Source organism: Triticum dicoccoides, chromosome 3A (genome assembly GCF_002162155.2).
Source record: "Triticum dicoccoides isolate Atlit2015 ecotype Zavitan chromosome 3A, WEW_v2.0, whole genome shotgun sequence".
Classification (NCBI taxonomy): Eukaryota; Viridiplantae; Streptophyta; class Magnoliopsida; order Poales; family Poaceae; genus Triticum; species Triticum dicoccoides.
This window is the reverse complement of record NC_041384.1, coordinates 200,471,220-200,479,807: the sequence shown is the minus strand read 5'-3', so window position 1 is coordinate 200,479,807 and position 8,588 is coordinate 200,471,220. Positions and strand designations below refer to the sequence as shown.

Below are 8,588 nucleotides of genomic sequence, written 5' to 3'. Positions count from 1 at the left end.
GCTTTTTCACAACCCCCGTGTTTTCTTACAGATTAAACACTTCTTGTTGCCAAGAATCAGGAATTGGCTGGGTCGAGGACCTGGGTCACGGTACATCATCGGAGATGGAATGCTTATCGAGGACTGGATGAGAGGGGAGGGTGTACAGGGCAGACCGGATATGGCAAGATGTGATGACAATATTCCTCCTTCCCTTTGTAGGAGAGGATTTTTATTACCACGTTGACGGCAGCACATAGAGCAACGGTTGAGGAAGGAGAGGTGGCTCTCCGAACGGCATTGTGGAGTTCACTTAGTACAACCTAAATGACAACTACAATGATATAGGTGGGATGTGGGTGAAGGTTGTCCATAACACACGAAAACAAAGCTTCCTTATTGCATCTTAGATTATTAGCACCCAAAAGGATGTAAATCGTAAAACCATTATTAGGATTAATCATAAAAGTCAAGGATGATCATCCATAGTGAAGAACCGGTACCTGTTCGGCAATAAGTTGACGTCTTTGCAGGCCATCCCTACGAAGAGATCACTTGTTTCTCCTAACCTTATTCTTACCAGGTGGTGAATTTGCAAAATGGAAAGAGCCTTCTCCGCGCCGGTATCCACCCAAAAACTGTACTCCTACATGTACGCTGGAATAGCAAAACAATAATGTAAAACAAAGCCCGGTATGGAGTATAGCATATATAGATACCCAGGACATATTAGGAGGGAGATAGTTCCATCATGGAGTAAAACGTACATGCCCAGGATGTTGGAATTGATCTCGGTCAAAACAAACCGAGAGAAAAAGGGGGGAGCTCAACTCCCACGTACGTGCCCTGATCGGGGGCACCAAACCAACTGTTTTGGTCTCGGTCCCGCCTCCCTAGCACCTAAAAAATAAATAAGGAAAAAGGACCCCTCCCGTGTGATCTAACGATCTGCACGGTAAGGCCAGGTCTCTCGCTAACTACTGATCCTGATGAGGTGCTAACGGAGACGAAGACCGTCTACCACCGCCGGCCACCTCCAGGGCAGTGCCGGCGGCACCCTGCACGTCCATCTCCCTGCTGCTGCTTCTTCCCCAATAAGCTCCACACTGCAGGAGGCTCACGGGGGAGCCCCCTCAGTGCTGGCGGCGCTGCTGCTCATCACGTAATCCTGGTGCTGTCCTTCCCCGGCCATGGAGGACCCAAGGTGCAGCCATGGACTACTGGTAGTTTTACAATGATTCTGGTTAGTACCTAATCTTCCGCATATGTATTTTGGTGTTCTAATCATGAGATTAAGATCATATCATGTTAATCCTAAAGAGTTACTCTAACATTGGTATCTAGAGCAAGGTTAATCTCGGTTAGAACCCCAATTAGACCCTGTTTTACTGTTAGTCACTGATGTCAGGGTCTAATTGCTCATGGTTTGGTACTAATTATTCATCTTTAAGATCTGAAGTTGTTACGTTAAGGTGACGATTATGTTGTTATGTGATAATAGTCACGACCTAGTAATTAACTGATTCTGGTCTGAAGTTAAGATCTGATTTCGGTCGTATGCCAAGACTCAAAGTTCATGTGGTAAAAGTTTTAGTAGATATGGGCTTTTCAATTCTTAATGTTTATAGCTCAAGATCTATTCAAGGTCTGTTAGCTATTAATCACGTGAGTTTTGGATCGGAAAGGAATTAGGAGGGGAATATGTATGTTTCAAGAAACTCCAAAGGAAAAGAAAAATCCGCAAAATGCTTGAGGTCAGGGCCTCACCTAATGGCCGCGTCGTCGCCCTCCTACCCTCCGGGGTTCGCACGGCCTTGCCGTGCGAAGGCGCCGAAGCAGCACCGCCGTTGACTCCCGTCGGAGATGATGCGCGGGAAGATGTGCGCCGTCGTGCCGCCCTTAAGGACAAAGACGCCGCTCGGTCTCCATGCCCCGCGCGTCTCCGTCGCCTCCCCTCTCGCCGTCGCACCGCTGCCTGATGCCACGCGCGCAGCACGGGTAGCCACGCTCGACGGAGTAGCGCGCGGGATCTCTCCGCTGCACGCTACTCCGGCGAGCGGAGCCGCCGAGCCGCCATGGATGCCGGCGAAATGGGCGCTGAGCCGCCGCCTGGCAGAGCGCTCGCCGCTTCGCTCTCTCTCTCGAACGTGCGAGAATAGCGGCGAATGCGGGAGAACGTGGGGAAAATGTGCTAGGGTTTGGCCAAATCCGTTTTCAACCGTCTGATCGGATCGGACGCCTCAATTTCGTGAGGAATGATTAACGGGCATGCGGCCGCCCTGTGCACAAATTGTGGCAGAAGGCCTCAGCCCAGGTTGTCTCGGTCTGCATCCATTCCCACTCTATGGACCGCTCGGGCGGCTTTTCCTAATGCGCTCAAGCAGCTTTTTGGGGCAAAATATGATACAGTACTTCTGAATTTTCAATGCAACTCTGTGCTTTTAAGTATTTTGGTAATGTTTAATGCACTGTTTAATTTAGAAAAAAATGTGCACCAATTTTTTTTGCAAAATAATGTTAATGATTGTATTTGTGTTTTGTGTGTGTGTGTGTGTGTGTGTGTGTGTGTGTGTGTGTGTGGTGCATTTTATATGATGTTATCCATATAATAATGCCCATGCACTATTAACAAGTTTGAAATTGCCTAAAGTTATGTTGAAACCATGTTTTAAATTCCTCAATAGAATGGAACCAACAAGATAATTTAATTTGGAAAATCTAATATGATATTGATGTATGATGTCATTTTTAGTGACATATTTTATGATGATTACCTTTCAAGAATTATTGAAATGATTAAATGTTGAGCATTTTTCAGTCACTCGTTTAATTTTCTAAAAAAAAATATTTGAGTGAAGTTTATGTTGTCATTCCTATGGAATTTCTTAATGATGTGATCATTATTAATGGGCTAAGGCCACCTCAAAGATAATGTTGATGGTCGCATCGCACCACACTATGCGCAATAATCATTTTGGACCATTATGTCTATTGTACAAAGCTAAAATTTTATCTGACTGCATTATATGTCATTTAATTAAGATATGCACAATTTCTAAAAAAAATTAAGATATGCACTACTGAAATGTGCATAATGACCCAAAATGGTGTGATGAAATTATGACCAATTGCCTTAATATAGGAATTTTACCAAAAGAATTGTTCTAAAGTACATGTTGTCACCAAATATTGTTATTTGGTGAATCCTTATGTGGTTTTATTGCCAAATTTAATATTTTGGAAATGATTTCCGAAAAATAGTATTAATGGCATATTCACAATGAATGTCAATTTTAATGTTTATTCAGTTGAATTAACATTTATATTTTTATGTTAATTCCAATGTCATTGAGAATTTTAATGGTAATTTTGACACTTATATCAGTGTTATTATACGGTGTCAGCTTTAGTGTCAAAAGGATTATGTATGATGGCAAACATGGTTTTATGTTGTTGCTTCATGTTAATGCTAGCTATTAATTTGGCCAGAGTTCGTACTCATCATTATGTGATTTTATGTCTCTCTAATCAAAATGGAACCAACGAGAAGTTTTGATTAGAGATTAAAAAAGGGGGGGTTATAATGGCATGTGATGATATTCTGACCAACATTGATTATTTTCATGTGTCCTTTATGAATAAAGGAGGTTCTTTTTTCGTTTTCTGCCAAACAGTAATACGGTTTAAAATATGATGATATTTTGGCATAAACAAACCTTATGGAAGTAACTTTCCCATGTGGAGAGTGGAGATCATTGTCTCATGTAACAAATCTCCCAACTTTCTGCCATTACGGTTGTAGGATTTTAATCATGATGTTAAGGTAGACATTGGGAGAGGTCTCGAGATGCATGTGCCGACATGCACATTACTAATGCAATGGAGTTTAAAGTCAAAACTATTGGATTTATTCCACTAGAATTTGGAGGTGCTTAATTCTCCATCTTATTGATGATTGTTCATGCTCCTGGTTATTGGAGAAATTTATTATTTTTTGTTCTCGGGCAGATGACATGATTTTGTATGTTATTAAGTCAACTCCAATTATGTAATGTTAGTCCTGCCCTAGGGTGAGACAAGTTATGTTTTCACTGAATGGGTCTTTTGTCAATATTATATGCTATGCTACAATTTAAGATACAGGAGAAGTATAATTAATGAGACCTCATCAAAATTGTGGTTTTAGACCACATTTCGAGGGGGGGAATGGAAGTCTCATTTAATATGAGATATCACATTCAATTCTCGTATTTAGACCATAGCATGTACAACTAAGCAAAATATGTATCTCAATTCTCCAATTAAGATGGAACCAACAAGAAATCTTAGTTGGAGAATGAATGAAAAGCACATTCTAAGGTTCTCTAATTAAGATGCAACAAGTCTTATTTAGAAGAATGAATAAAAAATAGAAGAATGAATGAAAAATGACTCCTCTGTCATGTTAGTGTGTACTTAGTCCCTTGTGAGCATTATGAAGCACACATGAATGCTAAAGTGTCAATCTTGCTAGCCTAATGACCATAATGATGTAACATGTTGATTATATATTGACCAACGTCGTTTATAATCATATGTCACACTTCACTCAAGTGGCAAGTTTGTCAGTATCATGTGGCTTGTGGTTATATTTCTGACTAACGTCGTTTGTAATCATTTGTCATTTTGCATTAAGTTCTTTTCTATGTTCAGCTCAATGGTATTGTGGTTTAGAACTGAAACGAGTATTATCAAGATTTTGGACATGTTTTACATCCTTTAAATAAAATGATCGTCGGGAAACCTGGAGCATATGAACATGAATCTTAAGGATAACTATGTTAGATCTTTGTTCATATGCATCAGGTAAGTTGACAAAAAATGCCTTGCAACAGTTAATGTTGAGACTTAACATTTTCCCTGTGATTGATAATGTGTGTGAATGATCATCTTAGAAGCTTGTGTGATAATGAGCTCTAATGATGTATGGAGCTCAATAGAGTTTCCTAAGTGGGTTGTTATGATGCTTGTGTTATTATTATAGCATGCTCTTGTGTTGATTGAGTTAATAATGTATGTATAACTCAACCGTCAGGTTTTGTCAAATAGATGAAGTTAACATAAGGTATGTTGCCTCAAGAAATTCAATTATGAAATAAGGCGAGCGTTGGGACAAGGGGGAGTAAGTTCACTAAATGTGAAGATGGAATATTTTTTGGCGAGCCAAGAATTTGTATCTTCCATTGACATAAAGGATCTTGGTGATGCCTTATACTTTATTTGTATCGAGGTTCATCAAGATATAGGTCCAAAAGGAGTATAAGTTCTCTTATGACGACATACGTCAATAGAGTACGAAAGAAAATATTATGTGGCAGTACTCTATCTCACCTGCTACTCAAGTTAAGGGCAATAAAAGTGGACATCTCAGTGTCCAAGGAACATTTATGAACTGATCAGATAATGTTAGTTCCTTATGCTTCGGTTGTCAGAAGCAATATATGTATTCAAGTATGAAGGCGCGCCCTCTTATTTATGATCGGGTAACTTGGCAAATTGTGTTTAATCTAGAATTGGACCGCTGGAAATTTGTTATCAAGCTTTGCAGTATATACAAGGCGATGACTATTACATGCTCACTTATAATGAGTTTGATAACCTCATACATGTGGGTTAGTCAGACTGTGACGCCCCCGATTCAATCGTACACTAATCATACACGCAAACGTGTACGATCAAGATCAGGGACTCACGAGAATATATCACAACACAACTCTACAAATAAAATAAGTCATACAAGCATCATATTATAAGCCAGGGGCCACGAGGGCTCGAATACAAGAGCTCGATCATAGACGAGTCAGCGGAAGCAAAAATATCTGAGTACAGACATAAGTTAAACAAGTTTGCCTTAAGAAGGCTAGCACAAACTGGGATATAGATCGAAAGAGGCGCAGGCCTCCTGCCTGGGATCCTCCTAAACTACTCCTGGTCGTCGACAGCGGCCTGCACGTAGTAGTAGGCACCTCTCGAGTAGTAGCAGTCGTCGTCAACGGTGGCGTCTGGATCCTGGGCTCCAACATCTGGTTGCGATAACCAGGTACAAGGGAAAGGAGGAAAAGAAGGAGAAAGCAACTGTGAGTACTCATCCAAAGTACTCGCAAGCAAGGAACTACACTACATATGCATGGGTATATGTGTAAAGGGCCATATCAGTGGACTGAACTGCAGAATGCTAGAATAAGAGGGGGATAGCTAATCCTTTCGAAGACTACGCTTCTGGTAGACTTCGTCTTGCAGCATGTAGAAGAGAGTAGACTGAAGTCCTCCAAGTAGCATCGCATAGCATAATCCTACCCGGCAATCCCCTTCTCGTCACCCTGTTAGAGAGCGATCACCGGGTTATATCTGGCACTTGGAAGGGTGTGTTTTATTAAGTATCTGGTTCTAGTTGTCATAAGGTCAAGGTACAACTCCAAGTCGTCCTGTTACCGAAGATCACGACTATTCGAATAGATTAACTTCCCTGCAGGGGTGCACCACATAACCCAACACGCTCGATCCCATTTGGCCGGACACACTTTTCTGGGTCATGCCCGGCCTCGGAAGATCAACACGTCGCAGCCCTACCTAGGCACAACAGAGAGGTCAGCACGCCGGTCTAAATCCTATGGCGCAGGGGTCTGGGCCCATCGCCCATTGCACACCTGCACGTTGCGAGGGCGGACGGAAGCAGAACTAGCCCCCCTTAATACAAGAGCAGGCTTACGTTCCAATTCGGTGCGCGCCGCTCAGTCGCTGACGTCACGAAGGCTTTGGCTGATACCACGACGTCGAGTGCCCATAACTGTCCCCGCGTAGATGGTTAGTGCGTATAGGCCAGTGGCCAGACTCAGATCAAATACCAAGATCTCGTTAAACGTGTTAAGTACCCGCGAACGCCGACCAGGGCCAGGCCCACCTCTCTCCTAGGTGGTCTCAACCTGCCATGTCGCTCCGCCACAAAGTAATAGTTGGGGGGCCGTCGGGAACCCAGACCCACCTCTACCGGGATGGAGCCACCTGCCCCTCCAGCACCCAACTCCGAACAGTACCTCAGGTAATGTAACAGTGTAAAGTATATAGTATATGCCCGTGATCACCTCCCGAAGTGATCACGGCCCAGTAGTATAGCGTGGCAGACGGACAAGAGTGTAGGGCCACTGATGGAACACTAGCATCCTATACTAAGCAGTAGGATAGCAGGTAAAGGTAACAACAGTAGTAGCAAGGACAGGCTATGTAGCAGTATAGGATTAACTGAAAGCAGTAACATGCTACACTACTCTAATGCAAGCAGTATAGAGAAGAGTAGGCGATATCTGGTGATCAAGGGGGGCCTTGCCTGGTTGCTTTGCCAAGAGAGAGGGGTCGTCAACTCCGTAGTCGTACTGGGTAGCGGCGGCGTCGGTCTCGGTGTCTAGCGAGAAAAGCGGGGGAAGAAACAATAAATATTAAGCAAACAGATGCATAGCGGTGCATGACATGACAAAGTGTGATGCTAGGTATGCCCTAACGCGGTATGAGGTGGTACCGGTGAAGGGGGGACATTCGGGAAAATATCCCCAGTGTTTCGTCAGTTCATGCTGACGTCAGCATGTCGTCAGCAGTCAACAGAGGAGTTGACTGGGTCGCTGACGTGTGGGTCCCACCTGTCATAGGTACAATAACCTAATTAACCTATTAATCAGTTTAATTAGTTAATTAGGTACCTAATGTTTAATTAGTTTAATTAAACAGGATTAATTAAGTTAATTAATTTAGTTAATTAATTAACATTTTTGTTTACTTATTATTTATTTATTTTCTTTATTATTTTTTTAACCTTTTTTTGAAATGTTCTGGGGTCGTGGGCCCCATGTGTCATAGAGCAAGGGGCCCTAGCGGGCGTGGGGTTTACGGGCACGGGTGCGGGCGTCACCCGAGCAGGCGCACGCCCAGGGGCGTGCGGGGCGGCAGACCCGGCAGGGCACCGGAGCAGGGGAAGGCCGGTGGTCTGGGGCTGACGGTGAGGGGCAAAGCGGCGGCAGGGGGTGGCGCGACCATTGCGGGGTCGGGATAGCAGCAGGGAAGCGGCAGCGAGCAGTGATGGGATGGCAAAGCAACTGCGGCGAGCGCGGCGGCCAAGGCAAGCCGCGCGGCGTGGGACGGTGATGACTGGCGGCGTAGGCGGACAGGGGAGGCCGAAGGAGGTCACGGCGGGCGCGGGCCTCGGTGGCCAGAGCGGGGAAGGCGCGCGGGACGCCGTGGTGCATGCCGGCGCACGCGATGCAGCGGCCGCGTGGGGCGAGCGAGGCACGGGCAGCACGAGGGAGCGTGCAGGCGAGGGGCGACATCGCGTGAGCGGGAGCAGCGAGCGGGGCATGTGTGTGGTGCGCAGGAAAGGGCAGAGGAAGGTGGGGCCTCACCGCAGGGCGTAGGGCACGGGGCAATGGTGCTCGAGGTGGGGACGGGGACGGCGGCGTCGGAGACGAGGAGATAGTCTGGTGGAGAAGCGTGGTTGAGGCGGCGGGGTGACTTCGGGGCGAGGCGGCGCTGGCGATCCGGCGACGATGACGGCGCAAAGCGGCGGGGAGGCGACGGCGGGCAAC

The 8,588-nt window shown here is 45.1% G+C and overlaps 1 long non-coding RNA gene across 1 annotated transcript; it reads left to right on the top strand.

The window, feature by feature from the left end:
* Positions 1-915: 915 nt before the first annotated feature.
* Positions 916-5,597, top strand: LOC119271481. Its single transcript, XR_005134547.1, has 2 exons — positions 916-1,222; positions 5,054-5,597. It is a non-coding gene; the product is annotated as an uncharacterized LOC119271481 (long non-coding RNA).
* Positions 5,598-8,588: the final 2,991 nt, after the last annotated feature.